The sequence below is a fragment of the Galleria mellonella genome, unplaced genomic scaffold (assembly GCF_026898425.1).
Source record: "Galleria mellonella isolate WM207_F2 unplaced genomic scaffold, CSIRO_AGI_GalMel_v1 utg83, whole genome shotgun sequence".
Lineage (NCBI taxonomy): Eukaryota > Metazoa > Arthropoda > Insecta > Lepidoptera > Pyralidae > Galleria > Galleria mellonella.
The window spans coordinates 2,741,759-2,758,320 of NW_026442162.1; positions in this window are offsets into that span (position 1 = coordinate 2,741,759).

Consider the following 16,562-nt stretch of genomic DNA (forward strand, 5'->3'; position numbering starts at 1 on the left):
TACAAATGTTACTTGGAAGAGATCGCTTTTAGCGATAAATTGTTTTCTTCCTTGCTTCCTTCGTGGAACTTGTAATTCATTTTGTTTTTGTTTAGTTTACTACTGTAATTTATTGGAAAAACAATAAAGAGTCAGATACTCTTCTTCTTCTATGTAATTCATAAAGGGGAGGGGGAACGGAGGGGCTGAATCCACCCCGGGTCGTCTGATGCCCACCCCATCCTTTTTTACCTTTTTTACCAGAGGAAAATTTTCTACTGTGAAGCAGTTGTGTTTGCATGGCTGGGTTTCGGTTTGAAGGGTGGGATATGGCAGTAAATTTACAGGGTACAGAGGAATAACACCTGAGCTCTCGGAAATGGCAACGCATGGGGATACTTCCCATGGGCGAAACAGTATATTCTATTATGTCCATGGTACTGCTCATATCTATAGGCGACGGTTAACACTTTTCATCAGATGGGCCGTCAGCTTGTTTGCCATTCTAATTTGCATAACTAACCCCAATATCATTAGCGTAACTTTCAGCAATGAGGAAATACCTACGCCTTTTTTAATGAACCAGACCTAATGCTAACTATTGTATTGAAGAACTCTCTAACGCAGTAATTTTATTATAAATTAATATTATTATTCAATCTTGACTTAATTGGTATCGCAATTGGACCAATCATTAATCTAAGTTCTTTAGTTTAATAAATAAAATAATAAATAAAACCAATTGTTGAACATGTGTAAGAGCATTACTTCGAAACTACACCTATGTGGATTTTTTTGTTATATTTTTAATTGGCAGGACGTAAAAGCCTATTATTATAAAAAAAAAGGTTTTTACAATCATATGAAAAAGTGAAAAATTTGGATTGAAAATCTCCGTACATTAAAATGAATGGGTGAGACAGAAAACAGTAGGGAGATCTCCGAAAATATTAAAAGAATCGACGGATTTGGGGGAAGATTTGGGCTCGTTTTCTCTTCATAAGTACTCCCGTACGAAACCAGAGTGCGGATAGATTTAATATAATTCATGAAATAATATTTCCAAATTGGAAATCTTTGTCTTTAAAATTACACTTAATACCAGTTTAATCTAATTTGAACGATGCTACCTATGCTTGAGTAGTTGTCTATATTTATCACCTATATTGATGATACACAGACCGTGAAGGACTGTGTGATTACTTCCGCTACAGATGCAGTTGGCAATTTGCATGCCCTCGTGAGCCCTGAATATTGAGTGGAACGTCAAAAGATTGTGAACACGTGATGTGTGAAATTGATTGTGCAAAAATTTTACAATACATGTTAATAGATTCAGAATCCTATTTTAATATACAAACACTAGCCACTCGCCCCTGCTTCACACAGCTAGATTAGTAGGACGTTACTATTTTTTTTAAATAACATATAACCTATGTTATGCTCTGATAATATAGCTCTCTATAGATGAAGAACTTTTTAAATTCCCGTAAAGTATTTTTTTAGTTTTTCCATTACAAGGACAAACGCAATTTTTTTTATGTATATTTTTTAGATCACGTATCACGATGTTTGTTCACGCTGACCTCTGAATGTGCTCAACCCATTTTAAGGAAATTTTGTGAATGTGAATTGTTTGTTCTAACTTGAGAAATAGGAAAACTTTAAACTTTCCTGATAAGAAAAATTTAATCCGGTAGCTGGTAGAGGAGTAAACTATGGAGAAAGTCTATGTTCAGCAGTGGACAGATAATGACTGTTATGACAATGATGATGACTCCATCAGGGATTAGGATTATGAATATATATATTTATTTTCAACCGACTGAAAAAAGGAGGTTCTCATCTCGGTTGTATTTTTTATATTTGTTACCTCATAATTTTGTTATAAGCCGATTTAAAAAATTCTAAACTGAAAAGCTACTAGTTCCATAGAATTTTTTTCAGAATCGATTTTGTCATTTAGTTTTTAAATCAAAATAACAAATTTTGTCAAAATTCGAGTCGGTTTTTATTTGTTAACCTCAATTTTAAATTACATTTAATTTTTTTTATATATCACTGAGGTGGCAAACAAGCATACGGCCCACCTGATGGTAAGTGGTTACCGTAGTCTATAAACAAATAAAGCAATACCAGAGGTATTACGTGCGCGTTGCCGACCCTGAAGAAACCTCTTTACCCCCCTTTTGAAGAACTCCATGCTGTAGTCTCTTGGGAAAACCTCGGCAAGGAGCTCATTCTACAACCTTAGAGTTCGTGGGAGAAAACATCTCTGAAACCGCGCAGTACGCGACCATTGAGGCTGTAGGACATAAGAATGAACTGCCTGTCGATGGCGAGCCATACGATGGTAGAAAGTGGCTGTGGGCATCATATTAATTATATCTAATCTACCTATATTGTTTAATACCAATTCATCATTGTTCAAAAAATCTGGGAATGATTCATAATTTATTTTTAACACTCCTTTGTAGTGAGCGAAATACTTTAAATTAAGCTCAGACTCAATTTCACATTTACTTTTAACTTTAACAATCCTTTGAAGTAACAATTATATTGTCTATTCCTGAATTCTCTTAATAGCACTTCACTTTGTAAAAGGTACTTAATGGTAACGTCTTTTTAACCTTTATAAATAGTATCTAAAGCATTTAAATTGCACAATTTTATTTAACTTCATTAGTACATAAAAAATAATAATAATAAAAAGCTATCAAAATATAGTAATCGATATATACACAATATGTAGTATGGATAAAAGATATGTATTGTTGATGATATATAATATATGGAATGTAATTATTATTAATAATAATGTAATTGTTAATTTTATTTGACGATATTGAATATGTACCTACACACATTTATAGATTTCACTTGATAATTGTTTGAGAATTGTTTTATTTTATTTTTTTATTATTATTCTATAATCTTAATAATCACTAAGTTTAATTTGTATCCTTATTTAAATAATAAATTACAATTGCATGCCTACAATTTTAAGGTAATTAAACAGATGCCAAAAACTTGTGTCAAATGTCTGTTTAAAGCAAATAAATATTTCATTTATTATTTTATTTCTTATATGTAAAAACCTGAAAAAAATCTAAAATCTGCAAAAGTCAGACTAGAGATTTTAACCTATAATCCTCCTTAAGTGATTCACTGATTGATTTATTATGGCTTTACTTCGAAACCATTGCTTAATATTATTATTATCTACAGTATTTTCTTTTTATAATACAAAGAACAAACGAGCATGCGGCTCACCTGATGGTGACTACCGCCGCACTTGTAATATCGGAGGAATTGCAAATGTGCTGCCGGTCTTTTGAATAGGAAAATACTCTTTTCTTGTAGTATGACGTAATATCGCTTTAAGCCATATTGAATCGTACTATCTATAAACCATCAATATCAGCCGGTATTTCCGATGTTCTTACTCAGAATCAACAATTCTCTGAAATCAAACTGGCAAATCACAACGAAATTAAATTTCTCGATTAGAAATGTACCATCTAACAGTTTATATATAACTAGTTAGGTATAAGTAGTAGGTAAGTATACGCTATATGCACGGTATTTGTAATACTTGATGTCTAATTGAATTAGAAATATCATTCGGCCAAATGTAACATGAATACCAGAATCCTGCAATAGAATTCGCTCACTACTTCCTATGCCACTATGTTAGGTTGACTGGAAGAAATCTCTTTTAGAGATAAGTTCGCCTTTGCTTTGTTATTAACTTCTTGTTATTACTGTCTATTTTAGTATAATAAAGAATATATACATTGGAAATCTTAAAATTTGACATAATAAGTGTGCTTGTAGGTAATATGTATTTATGTTATTACAAAAAGACTTGGCGTGAATTTACTGGGTACGGAGGAATAACACCTGAGTCCTCAGGAATGGCAACGCATGGGGGGTATCATGGGCAAAACAGTAAACTCTGTTATGTCCATGGTACTGCTCATATCTATAGGCGACGGTTACCACTTTCAGGTGGGTCGCCAGCTTGTTTGCCATTTTAAGTCGTATAAAAATAAAACCTATACGCATACATATTTTAAAAAATATGATACGATAAATAGTTGACTAGTTTTGATTTTCAAAATATTTAACCATTAAACGATTTATTTACATTTTTTTTCACGCAATTGCACGTACGTACGTGTAATATCAATATGTATTCAAAGTATTTATTACCGTAATTTTAGTTTAAATAATATTATTTCAGTAAAGTTTGAGAAGTAGTTTTGCTAGTATCAGTATTGCTGTGATTAAGTTTATTTATAACTAGTGTCCGCTCCGGCTTCGTACGGATAGATAGTTTTTTTTTTTTTTTTTAATAATACCTAGTCTATATTATTCATTGATAATGTAGCTTTCTATAACTTAAAGAGGTTTTAAAATCAGTTAGGTAGTTTTTAAGTTTATCCATTACAAAAAATAAAATCTTTCCTCTATATAATATTAGTACAGAAAACAAATTGCTTCTCTCTTTTATTATTTTCTTTAATATCTTTAATACATTGACATTATCGCTTTACTTTTTTGAATATTGTTTATCAACGAAGTTCAAATGTTCATTCAATTCAGAGATTCAGATTATAAAAAAAAATTGTGCCAAAAAAATAATTTTATTTTGTAAAATCAGACATCTCCGTGCATCGTTCGGCGCGGATCGATAACGAGTACTGCGTCGGAGGGCTTCGGTTAAAAACGAAACAAAACATTACCGAGTGTATGCCACTGGCTTTAAATTTACACTCGTCGTCTGGAACAATATTATCGTATTATCTGTAAATGAAGTAGAAACAATAACGGGAAATCACAGGAAAGGTACAGAGACAAAGATCCGGCCGGAAATTGATTACAGATATTGCTACATTATTTTTCATATTAAGATTACCAATCTTTGTTCGAGATGGACCTCGTGGCGGAGTGGTAAATATATATATTACTTTCCTTACATGTGGTCTTGATTCGATTCTCTGACATATCATTTCAACAAAGGAAATTTTCTAAATTGGCTTTGGTCTGGGTTGTTTCCCCAATAAACGTCCGGTATAAAATTTTTTTTGCGATTTAGAATAACAAATAAGAATATTCTTGCCTATCCACAGGATCAGTTAATTGATCTGGTTGTGTGGCGCTTATATTAATTTTTAATTTGTTTATGTTACACAAAATAAAAATTTTATTGTTTTGTAAAATCTTTATTGTACATAATTTACATTAGATTAGACGCATTAAAATGATGTAATGTATAATGGCGGACTTCTCCCGCAGAGGGACCTCTAACAGTTAACCATTGAGATGCTGAAAGAAAACTATAGAATGTTCGAGAGTTAAAGTTGTGCAGCTAAAGATAAAACTAAAAAATATCTAGTTAAAATTAAACATATATTACAATAATAGGTAATTGTACATACAATTATATAATAGATTTACCAATTACAATTTCCAATTATTGAATATATATACAATTATGAATATTTATACAATATTAATAATAGACACATTTATACATAATTGGTTCAATGAAACAAGAATTTTAAAATAAAATGTTATGATATCTGCTTTAAAGGATTTTAATGATTCTGCCACTCTCAAGTTATTCGGAAGTGAGTTACAGAGACGTAAAAAATATTAGAAAGAATTACACATACCTGGTGTAGCAATACTATTTTGACATTTTAAGGCATATTACTAGAGAGTACAGTATAGGTTTCTTCACAATGGGTGTATTAAGGTTTCGTTAAGGCCTGCAACACGTACGTGACGCTCCTAATATTGCAGGCAAGGGGGAAAGGGATTGTTAGTAACGCGGACTACCAGTCCCGTTGCCAACAATATAACCTATCGGGTCGACCTTCACGTGGTTTCTCCTGCAAACCATTGTGCTGAATTCCAAGTGTATTCGTCATGATGGGCTAACTGACCTTACTTTTCATGCTCATCTCTCATCATTCACTGGTGCCCCGCCAGCGTATACCGTTAGCGCAGGCGGGTTACTATTCTATTATCATCCATTTAAAAAAAAGGTACTGCAGGCAGCCACAGGCTACATTGACCGTTTACCATCAGACGGGCTGTTTACCATCAGACGGGCTGTACGTTTATTTGCCATCTTCGTGGTATAAAAAAAATACACTTCTATGTTTATATTTTGATCAAATTCTATTTGATCAGATAGCGTAGACAAATGAAATATACAGTAACTCTCCACTAGATGAAGCGACAACCTTAAAAGTATTATAAGAAAGACAATGAAAATAGATGGCTCAGGACCGTCTAATGGAGGCCTATATTCGGCAATGGACAACGAATGGTTGAAAAAAGGTGTGAAAATTGAAGTAATGGCTATGAAGTGTGTGTTTCAAAGTCTTCTGTAATAATTTTGATAAAATGATGTCATGTAAGGATTTTTCAAGAATGATAAATGGATTTATGTAAATACAAGGACCATGGCGCGGAAATTTTCACAAAAAAGTGTGAACCTAGTGATATTGTAATAAAATGACAAATCTATTTAAATAGGCTATTATGTAACTTGCACAGATAATCTCTTTTTTATTGAAGGGAAAAATTGTTATAAATCATTATCATTTAAGATTTCTACACAAAAGTTAGGCTTAAATAATAAAATAATAATAATAATAAGGGACTAACAAGGGAACAACCCTTGTCGATTGCAAAAACTATTAATTTTTCGAAATTGTGGGACTAAAGAGCAAAAATGTGTTGCCAACTAAGAAATACACTAGTATATACAATATACACTTTGTAACGAAAATAAACTTGAAAAATATCCCATCTATGGCTATCTGATTAAAGTTCTAAAAATTTTTTTAATGTAAAGGCAACAATTATAAAAATCTATGTTGTTTATTTGTTCCAATTTTTTTATCTACTCTTATAAAAGTTTCTCGCATTACGCCATTACGCTAATAATGTGAGAGGTTCATATAATATAATATTCTTGATTGCTTTAAAACATACAGTAATTATAACAATTCGAAACAATGTATGCATATAACGCCGACCCCAAATAATAATCAGGATAAGGGTAGGAAGATGATGATGCATGCAAAGGTGAATTTATCTCTAAAAGAGAGATGTCTTCCAGTCAACCTAACAAGTACAGGAAGTAGTGAGATTTGACCGTACTACACCTAAAAGATAGTAAAAAAAAGTAATTTTTGATGAGTTTCCCCATGCGAACGCTCTGCCTGTGATATGATGCCTGCTGCAGTTTTCCCTAGATACAAGTACTACAAGATAGGGTTCTTCAAAATGGGCATATTTTGTTCTTTTTTTCGGGTCAGTAACGTACATCCCTAGCCATTTAAGATGCCCATAGGCTACGATAACTGTTTACCATCACATGGGCTATATGCTAGTTCATATTTGCACTATAAAAATACATATTTTATAGATAGATGAAACAAATAACAACAGACACAAATAGACATGCAAACGAAGAGAATTTATTTAAAAAAAGAAAAATACATAAAAGAAGTGACATTTATTTTGGCCACAGCTATTGACTGAGCTGAGCTGAGTTTATTGCTGTGCTCTCTGAAAGGAAAAACACTGTTTTCTTGTAGTCAAAAGCCAATATAGAACCATGCAGAGTAATGCAAACTCAAAAAAATATATGTGAAATATTATTAAATTACTAAACAACCACCGCACTTCGATTGCCAATAATCCTAAATAAACATTGTGATTTTGTGAAAGATAGACATCTTATATTTCGTAGAGAGGATTATATGGGTTGTCGAACATGCTACGACAATTTTATCATGAAACCTTTTTCCTCAATTTCCTGCCAGTGTTATAAATGTGAAAACTTGTTTATATATTCGGATTTTTGTTACTCAATCACGCTTTAAACTGCTGTACTGATGATCTCGTATAATAAAAAAATATCGATTTTTATAATCTCGTACATCGACTAACTAGTTCAGCACACGTCGTCTTGCTCCTAACTTCTGCTTACTGGTTCCATTTTTTTCTTCTCAGAATAAAAACTACCCTTTCTTAGAGAGATAGATAGCTAGAGCAAACTATATACCTTTAGTACATAAATATTGTTTAAGCGGTTTCTAAGATTAGCGTGAACGAACACGGGATTTTTATCAATGTTAACCGTCTGCTAGTGAACATAGGCCTCCTCCTACTGGGGGATTTTGCCAGTAGTTGCTACTCTTGGCAGACGGGTTGGCAATGTAGTTAGACTTTGGTGATATTTTAAGAGCGACGCTGCTGCCCATTCCTCGACCACTACGTTCCCTTAGTCGCCTTTTACGACACCCATGAAAAAGTAAGGGTAGTTCGTTCTAAGGCAGGACCACACGGCTTTAGTTTTATATAAGCATTTTTCGAAAGAAGAACAAGATACAAAAAAATATATTTAAAAAAAGAAGCTACAAAAAAACACGTTTTAAGGGAATTTGATTTCAACAAAATTGATACGAAACTAATGGATCCTTCTAAAAAGAAACCTTTTCGGTGTACTTTGAAAGAAAACCTTTGCAATAAAAACACAATCTTTAAGATGAATTCATAAATTTTCATTTTCCTTTTTTACGGTCAGTTTAAAACACAAATAAAAGTGCCAGAAATGTTAACGAAAAAAGTTGTGATACGTGAAACTACATTAGGAAATATATAAATAAACCTTTTTATCATACCGCGAGGGGTTCAATCAAAGTTCATTGGCCTTTTTGGCTTAGTCCCAACTAGGTTATGTTTTGACCAAAAATTATGTAAACAGTTATGTCACTTTTATGGCTTACTAGCTACGACTTTATATGTATATCGTACAATTATATTACAGATTCCTTTTTATATTTGAGACGACTACTGGAGGGCGAGGGATGGACAGCAGCGTCCCTCTTAAGACACCCCCAAAACTGATATAAAGATGATTTCTTAAATCAAATCTTCTTAATTCTTAAATCTTCTTCGAAAAAAAATTATCCAAGATCGCCGTTTTAATTAAGTTAATAAGTTTTTCCACATGCTATAATAGCTTCCATAAAAAAATCTATGCTTTTAAGGCTGTATTTTTAATTTGATGTGTGAAATATGACAGTGAAATTATAGGGTACAAAACAATAGGGTGCAACGCGAGAGAGATACAGTGAGTGTCACAGTGTATTCTATGACATCAAATCCATATTAATCAAAGCCATGTTACTCATACCTACATCAAATACGAATAATGTCATTGTAACATATTAATCCTATTTTATGTTACAAACGAATACAATTAATATAATTAATGCAAAAGTTTGTAACGATGAATGGATCAATGTTTGTTACTCTATCACGCAAAAATTACTAAACAGATTTAAATTAAATTTGGTACATAGGTAGGTTATGTCCTAACTTAGCGCATAGAATACTTTATGTACTGATTTACACGAGTGAAACCACGGGATGCAACTAGTAAACAAATATTACTAGAATAACACAAAGGTGAATCCAAACTGAGCGCTACACTGCCACCCCAGACAGAGCTACGGTGGCGGTGCTACGGGAGGTCATCGACCCCTGGCATGTAGCCAACTGGGCTACGCTATCTACGGATAGAGAAAATAATTACAATGTGAGACGTGTTCCTGCATACTCGTAAACGAAGTTATTTTGTTATTATCAATTAATTACACAGCGACAATGATATATATCAACGTCAGTTATCTCCTTGGATCTCTCGTATACACAATTAGAAAAATAATTTATATATATATATATATAATCCGATTTGACTTTATTATTATACTATTCGATATATATATAATAATATATAGTATATTGTTTTACTATACATTACACATAACTGTTATTAGAAAATCTCAAGTGAATAGATACGGCTTTCATTGTGGTCGTTGTCATCACTATATGAGCCACTGTCCACTGCTGAACATAAGCTTCCCGTTGGGAGGTTTTTCCAGTAGTTACCACGCTTGACAGGCGGATTGACAACCGCAGTTAGGCTTTTGAGATGTTTTAAGAGGGACGCTGCTGCACGTCTCTCGCCCTCCTTACGACACCCGCAGGAAAGGAAGGGGTGGCCTATTCTATGCCGGGACCATACGGCCAAATGGTCGTTGTTATACTATGGTATTTATAGTATAATAAGTGTAAATATTTTAGATTCATTTTTTTTTATACAACTTAGAATGGCAAACAAGCTGACGGCCCACCTGATGGAAAGTGGTAACCGTCGCCTATAGACATGAGCAGTACAATGGACATAACAGAGTTTACTGTTTTGCCCATGATACCCCCCATGCGTTGCCATTCCTGAGGACTCAGGTGTTATTCCTCTGTACCCAGTAAATTCACGCCATATCCCACCCTTCAAACCGAAACACAACCATGCAAACACAACTGCTTCACGGTTGAAACACGAATGGGACAGAGGTTCCCAAGCAATCGACTTTTGTACAAAGTCTCCCTCTCATAAACACATTGTGGAAAATATAAGTGATCCGATTCATTTACACCTACCTAAATTATTCGACAAATATATTTTTTCACTGATATCATTACTATCTTACTTGGAAATATTAATTGTGATGTTATAATTAATATTGGAATAGTTATAGGAAATCTTTATTTAAATAAACCACAGTATGAGTATACCGTTGAGTTCGAATATTGTTGTCTACCCGTACATATTAAGAAGGACATGTAAAAAACTTTTTACTTGCAAATTAATTAGATTGGATACTATGATAATATCATCATAGTTGACATATTTAGTTTTTTATTACTATACAAATATAAAATTATAATTCATAAATCTAAATTCATATAAAAAAGATGATAATTAAATTAATAATTATTTATAATAAATCATTTTTATAATTTATTACAATACTAAACAAAATAAAAATACTGGTATTGAAATCTTCTTCAGATTTTAATCCTATATCTGAAATCACATCATCTAAAATCAATTCATAAGAGACGTAGATATCGCGTTACTTACAAAAAATCGACTTTTCGAGAACCTTCTACGGAGTCGTTTAAAAATACAGCGCGCTTGGTTTTGGTAATCATAAAGTGAGATATTGAGAGTGAGAGAGCATTTATTTGAATCCTATATTTCCCCATTCCCATCTTACCCTTCTCACCATGCATCTGAGATTAGATACCTACAAGGAATGTGAATAATCAAATATTTCTCTAATATTTAGAGCCCGATGAGTTTCGCTATCGGCATACAAAAGATATGGATGTGTGTATATACTTCTATGATTAGCGTTAGTTTATTGTACATTTGTTGCGTTTTCATGAGTAACAGAGAATCGAATCATCGAATGTAGCACTCGAGAAGTTCTATATGGCTAGAAACGAGCCTACCACTGTCGCTCAGATTAATTTAATTTAATTCTTCATCACCGGAAAATGTACTTTTTTTTTTGTTTTTACGTATTTGTCAAAAAATATAAACTTTAATACAATTTTTTCGATAGAAAAGGGATTTTCAGTAACGAGATCCAAAAGCCCCATTGCTAGCAATATACCCTATTGATCTCTTCATTGTTCCTCCTAGAAACCATTGTGATTAATTCTTGTTAAATATGTCACAATGGAACAACTAACCTGCCTTCATACTCACCCATCATCTATCACTGGTGCCTCGCTAGCATATATCGATAGTAGTTGGTTTACCATTTCATTTTTACCAATTAAACATAATACTATTTTATGTAAACACATAGTCAATATCGATCGACATAATCATAATGATGATAATTACTAACTGGGATAAAATGTAGCCTATGTCTTTCTCCGTCCTAAATAGTACGTGTATGGTAAATTTTGAGACAATTATTTGCGTTGTTAAAGTGCCTAGAGGTAATAAATGCCTATATATAGACACACTTTCACGCTTACAATATTAGTATCAACAAATTACCGATGCGTTTGAAATACGAAAATTCTAATTGGCGCCATGTTTGAACATGTTTGTTTGGAGGTTAACAACATCTAATATACGGGGTAAGACTGAACTCATTAACGATACTTGACTTCAAAGTGTCACAGAAGTATACGAACTCCCGTATGACCTTGTATAAACTAAATGGTTGGCCTCTTTTCCTTAGATGAGCTAATATAGGCTGAGAGAGACTTTGTATAAAAGTCGCCTGCTTGGATATTTTTATCCCACTCGTGTCTCTGTTACTAAGCAGTCGTGCTATATTTCAGTTTAAAGGACTCGCCTTTATCATGTTATATTTCAATATGGAAGTGAAATGAGTGTATAGAGACTTAACCTCTTAGTCCTTAAGAATGACAACACGTGAGGTACCATGGCAACTACAATGTATTCTGCGATATATTGTTCTGTTTAAATTTATAAGTGATCTTTATTACTTTCTATCAAGTAGATTACTCAGATTTCCTGATAATTTATGTTTAATAAAAAAATATTATGCAAATATTAAAAAGGTGCTAAAAATAAATTTGCCGAAATTCCACGGTGAAACTCTCAGTCGGTCAGTAATGAATAAAAATGAGAAATTTTATTCAGGCTAAGAATATAAAGCTGTCTGTTAGCTGCTAGCTTACATGCCCAATTTAACCGGAGCCCTCCCATTTTTCTTGATAACCATACAAAGTACTATTTTACCAAAGAAAGTGTAAGGAATGGCAAAAACCATCTTAATTTCATTCATTATGTAGTCATTTTATATAGACAGGTCGCAGAAAGGTAAAATTTTGCCGTTTTTAAATCAATTAAAAAAAGGTTCTCAATTAAACTTAACTTCTCTTTATATGTTATACGATACGAATTTCAATCACAAAATAAATCTTTGTTGGATCACAGGCGGTTGAGTAGTTATAACGAGACCATGGATCTGTATACAGAAATGTTAAATACTACTAGTGATCAAACATCTGCTCTGCCCCTTGTGACCATAGATTTGACAAATACACCAAGCTCCTATAGTCCTAATAAAGTACCTATTAATAGTAATAAGAAGTTAAAAAAATATGTAAAATTAAATAAATTTATTCGAAAATCAGAAAATTTAGTGAAAAGTCATAAAAAGTGTTTAAAATCAATTATTACTAGGAAGCAAAAAATTGACTTATCAATAGAATTAAATAATTGTAAAGAAAAAATATATAACAAAGATTTAGAAATAGATGAATTATCACAAAAAATTAAACTATTAGAGAACTCGTTGTCCAATTTATCTTTGAAATACGAATCAGCTAAGAATGAAATACATGAATATTCTGATCAGTTGGATAATTTAATAAAATTAGGTAACTACAACATGGAGCGGTTTGTTTCTCTTACGGATAGATGTCACTGTAATTCACCAGAGTCTGATAACTATATCCAACTGTCCCACCATAATCAGTTGAACATTGATATCTCATCCGTCACGGAACCAGACGTTTCATGTTTACCCACACGAAACAGTACAAAAGTAAATAAATGCAGCACTGTACATGAAACCATCAGGAGAACAATTGTTTATTCAGATGAATTTGGCAAGGATTTAGGTAGTTTATTATCGAACTGCCTCTCGCAACAAGTAATAAATAATTGTTTTCCGGGATCAGGTATATATAAGATTATAAAAAATATAGTAAATGAAAAATATGATATTCACACGACCCTAGTAATAGCGTTAGGGAATTGTTTGCATATGCGTAAATCTGATATAGTTAATTTAATAAAATCATTATATAATATAGTGGAGCTTGGTATAGGTAAAATATTATTATGCGCATTTCCCTACTCTCAATCCTTGACTAATGAACAGAATAAGTTCATTTATAGTATAAATAATTTAATTTATTCGATGACATATCATTGTAATGATATATTTTATTTTGAAAGTAACAAATTTGTTACAAATTATTATATGACGGGAGGTATTTTTTATCTTCCTAAAAAACAAAAAAAGACTATTGCTAGTTTACTAGCGTATAACATTTATGATCCCATTATAAGTAGTATAACGGGTTTAATTAGTAATATTAGTAATTATACTAATAATGTGACATGTGTTAATTTAAACTAACATCTACGACATTGGTTAAGCCACAGGATATGGTCATTATTCATCAAAATATTCGTGGCTTCTCCAGCAAAGAATTAGAATTAAGTCTTTTCTTAGAATCTAACAATGTACGGGTGTTATGTCTGACAGAACATTGGCTTAAACAATATGAAATAATTTGTCCTTTTGAACATTATAATATAGCTAGTTTTTTTGCTAGGAACAATGCCATTCATGGCGGGTCAATTATTATTTTAAAAAATGATGTAGAATATAAAAACCGTCAAGACATTGTAAATATTTCTATTGAGCAAACAATTGAACTATCTTGCGTAGAATTAGTTACTTGTATAATAATTTGCGTTTATCGTCCGCCAGCGGCTTGTTTTGATTCTTTTGAACTGGCTATGGAGGAAGCATTGAGACGAGTCGCACGGAGGAATAAAACATTATTTGTATGTGGCGATTTTAATGTTGATTTATTATCGGAATGCTCAATAAGCTTAAGATTGATTAACTTATTTAAATCATTTAATTTGCACAATCTTTTTTTAGAACCCACTAGGGTCGCAGGAAATTCTGCCACTTGTATAGATAATGTTTTTTGTAATTGTGAAGTAAAGGTGAAAATGAATTTCGACTGTCTTGGATCTGATCATTACGGACAAAAAGTTATAATTGAAACTAAGGGATCCAAAGGGACTCAAACAATTACATGCAGACAAATAACACAAAAGAATTTGGCACGTTTTAAAAATAAAATTGAACATAAAATATCTAGTGTCATAGTACCTCAATATGACCCGGACATTGTATGTGAACATATTTTTAATTTAATTGAACATGAAGCTAGCAGTGAATTTAAAACAAAAACATTTTCAACTAGTGTAAAATCAAAGTTTTGTGACTGGGCCACGTTTGGTATTTATAAGTCTAGGGCTAATCTTTACGAACTTTACGAAAAACGAAGCTATATATCCGATCCCTTATTTCATGAACATGTAAAATCTTATTCGAAAATATTTAAAAAGGTTTGTCATACAGCTAAGTCTCTCTATTTAGGTAAAATAATAACTAAATCTAAAGATAAAATAAAAGCCACTTGGAAAGTAATAAATAGCGAAACTGGAAAAGTTAATTTTCAAAACAGCAAAATAGCTTTAAATATTAATAACAAATTGGTAAATTCCGACACAGAGGTCGCGCATACATTCGAATCTTATTTTACTAATATTCCATTAATTACGACACAGGCTCTAAAATCTTCCCCGTCTGCTGCTGAAACTTTACTAACAGACAATGTTAGCAAGTCATCAGCTGTATTTAACTTTAGACATACATCATCAGTAGAAATAATGAAAATATTCAAACAACTTAATAATAAAAAAACAGAGGATCTATGGGGTATATCTGTTAAAATACTGGATAGTATAATGGAAATTATTGCGCCCTCTCTTGCTTTTATTTTCAATAAATGTATAGATGAAGGTAAATTTCCTAACATAATGAAAATTAGTAAAATCATACCGCTTTTTAAATCTGGAGATAGGAGTGACCCAATAAATTATAGACCTATATCCATACTCCCAGCACTCAGTAAAATTTTTGAAAAAATAATCCTTATGCAACTTGTCAGTTATTTCAATTTAAATAATTTAATCCACAATAGTCAATTCGGTTTTTCCAAAGGTCGTTCAACTACAGACGCAGGTGCAGAGTTGCTTAGACACGTATTTGCTGCATGGGAAACTAAAATGGATGTGATAGGTGTTTTTTGTGACCTTTCTAAGGCTTTTGATTGCGTTGATCATAATACATTGCTAAAAAAACTTGCTTTTTATGGTGTCAAAGACAATGCTTTAAATTTAATAAAATCTTATCTATCTGATAGAATACAGAAAGTGAAGATTAGCAACGCTACGTCTGACGGGTCACTTGTGCAAATGGGTGTACCTCAAGGATCTATTCTCGGTCCATTTTTATTCCTAGTTTACATTAATGATCTCCCATATGCCATGCAGGATAGATGCGGCATAGTATTGTTTGCAGACGATACTTCATTGATTTTTAAAGTTAATAGAATGACTAATAATTATGACGATGTAAATAGTGCTTTGCGGCGTCTCCTGCACTGGTTTACAACTAACAATCTTATGTTAAACGCTAAAAAAACAAAATGTGTTAATTTCTCTCTATCTAAAATTTTTAATACTAATTGCAATATTAAATTAAATGACGAATCTCTCGAATTTATAGAATCTACTGTCTTTCTAGGAATCACACTAGATAATAAAACACAATGGGGTGCACAAATTCAAAGCCTTGCAGCGAAACTAAGTTCAGCAGCTTTTGCCGTGCGTAAAGTTAGACAGTACACTGATACTGATACTGCTAGATTAGTCTATTTTAGTTATTTTCATAGTTTACTCTCTTATGGAATATTACTATGGGGAAAAGCGGCAGATATTAAGAATATATTCATATTACAAAAACGTGCCGTTCGAGCGATCTACTGTATGAAGAGTC